The sequence below is a fragment of the Protomyctophum bolini genome (assembly GCF_963924005.1).
Source record: "Protomyctophum bolini genome assembly, chromosome: 10".
Classification (NCBI taxonomy): domain Eukaryota; kingdom Metazoa; phylum Chordata; class Actinopteri; order Myctophiformes; family Myctophidae; genus Protomyctophum; species Protomyctophum bolini.
Genome location: NC_137871.1, coordinates 44057494 through 44060255, shown reverse-complemented (window position 1 = coordinate 44060255; position 2762 = coordinate 44057494).

Sequence of the window (2762 nt, the reverse complement as noted above, 5' to 3'; positions counted from 1 at the left end):
TGCACTTTTGCACAAAATAACACCTGGACCTCTTTGGTGGGGACGTAACAACTACAAATAAAGGTAAGAAAGCCTTCTCGCATGGAATTCTCCTTTAACTAACTAACTAAGGTCATATTCACACCAAAAAGATTTACTGCGATTAAAATGAATCCTGCTGAACATTGTCGGAAAGTGTGCTTCGTTTGGCAGGTGTGAATTAAGCCTCATTCGAATCCTAAACCGCATCAAAGAACCGCATTCTACTGAATTAAGCCTCATTCGAATCCTAAACCGCATCAAAGAACCACATTCTACTGAATTAAGCCTCATTCGAATCCTAAACCGCATCAAAGAACCGCATTCTTCTGAATTAAGCCTCATTCGAATCCTAAACCGCATCAAAGAACCGCATTCTACTGAATTAAGCCTCATTCGAATCCTAAACCGCATCAAAGAACCGCATTCTACTGAATTAAGCCTCATTCGAATCCTAAACCGCATCAACGAACCGCATTCTACTGAATTAAGCCTCATTCGAATCCTAAACCGCATCAACGAACCGCATTCTAATGAATTAAGCCTCATTCGAATCCTAAACCGCATCAAAGTGTGCTTCGTTTGGCAGGTGTGAATTAAGCCTCATTCGAATCCTAAACCGCATCAAAGAACCGCATTCTACTTCGCCAAAACAACAAGGCTTTCGATTCGCTTCCAATCACACTTGATTTGGATTCAGTGCAGGTGTGAAATGAAGAAAACATGTTTGACAGTTTGACATTAATTAGTCTACGGACCCCCATTTAATGGCATTTATATCTCTGGGACCCCCAATTCATATTGTAAAATCAATGTCAATGTATCTCTGAGAGGGTAGCCTACTATTTCAGGGTTACAGACCCATAAGGGTCCATTTGGTTCCAAACTATATCATTTAGCTTGGGACCCCCTGGAACTCCCTCACGGACCCCTTTGGGGTCCCCGGACCCCACTTTTGGAAGCAGACCAGGGGGCGGGGTCTTTAAATCATCCTAGTTTCCCCGGCCCCTCCCCCTATAGCCCTGTTGTGTTTGGAAGGAAAACTATAGTCACATAATGTTAGCTTCAATCACATGGAATAAATGGCTTATCAGGGAGTGAAAACTATACTGCTGAAAGACACATAATGTGTGACTTAAAGAGAAGTTTATCTATCTAGAGCTAATCATCATCTCCATGACAAACTAACTGGTTGGGCCTTTTCTTTCCAAAGGAGGTGAGTTAGCTGCCTAATGTTAGCTACTTGGTCGCCATACATGTATGCAATATAGAGCTGCATTGTTTGAATATGTTGTATACGGGCGGTATAAGTACTATATTGATGTGTATTGATTGTACATGCAGGACAGGCCTCTAGTCATAGTAAAGCACATAATGGTAGGCCTGCTGCTGTGTGTATTTGGTTTAAATATGTACACGTAAATCTGTGCCACCTTCCTACATTTCTGAACTAATAACAGCTCCCCCTAGTCCAGGACACTCAGATCCTCCACTCTCAAACTCATTGCAGTCCCCCCTTCAAACCTGAAAACAGAAGGTTATCGGGCTTTCTCTGTAGCTAGACTATACACTTGTCTTAAACTACGTTAAACTCACAAACATTGCAGCTGTAGTCCAAGCTTGAATTATCCTCTTGCAATCATCCGAGCTTGTTTTTCATAAAAAATCCACCTGAGCTATACTTTCTGTCAAGAGTCTGTGTGGAGTTTGGAGTTTTTTTGTGTGCTGGAGTTTGGAAGCACTCGTCGTACGTCACTGAACGGTCCTGTATCGAATTTGCACATAATGCAGGAGGCAGCAGTGCCGAACCATTAACAAAAACGAGTGCTTCCAAACTGCAACACTTAGAAAAAGAATCACCTGCAGAGGATGTCTTGACAGAAAGTAGCTCATAACATTGTCTACGGGGGATTTTTATGAAAAACAAGCTCGGCAGATTGAAAGAGGATAATTCAAGCTTGGACTACAGCTGCAATGTTGGTGAGTTTAACGTCGTTTAAGACAAGCAGATCGCAAACCAAAAAAGATGAGTGGGGAGTCAATGGAGGGTGTTGCAACTCTAGATTCACCACATTATAAAAAGAGTTTTGCAAAGAGTTGCAAATTGCGGCTAGACCTACATTCTGGGATAGTCTTCCACTCCACATAAAGGCTATAGCCCCACCCTGGAGATTTTAAAATCCATCCTGAAAACACACCTTTTTACTCTGGCTTGTTGTACCAACATTAAGTTTAATGTTTATTGTTGTTTAGTTTTAGTTGTTATTTTGTTTTTTTGTTTTTTTTGTATTACATGTTTTATTATTGCACTGTGATAGACTATACGGTCTACCTGTTCTGGAAAGCACTTTGGGTCAACTGCATGCTGTTGTTTTTAACCCATTCTGAACGGGAACCCATGTCGTGCTTTAGCTATTGAAAAATAGCAGATCTACAAGCTCATAGCGCGCGACCGAGTGGCGCGCTACGAGCTTGTAGGTCTGCTATTTTTGAAAAATGGAAGAACGACTGACATTTTTTTAATCTGATCTCAGGTCAGAATGGGTTAATCAGACCAGTGTGTGACTGTGTCCAGTGGAAACCTCGTATGAATCTGATCTCAGGTCAGAATGGGTTAAATGTGCCATATAAATATAATTGACTTGACTTGACGTACAGTAGGCTGCATGAGGCTAATGACATTATGTCGGAGTTTGGAAGCACTCGTTTTCATGAACCCACCATACTGCTGCTTCCTGCATTAT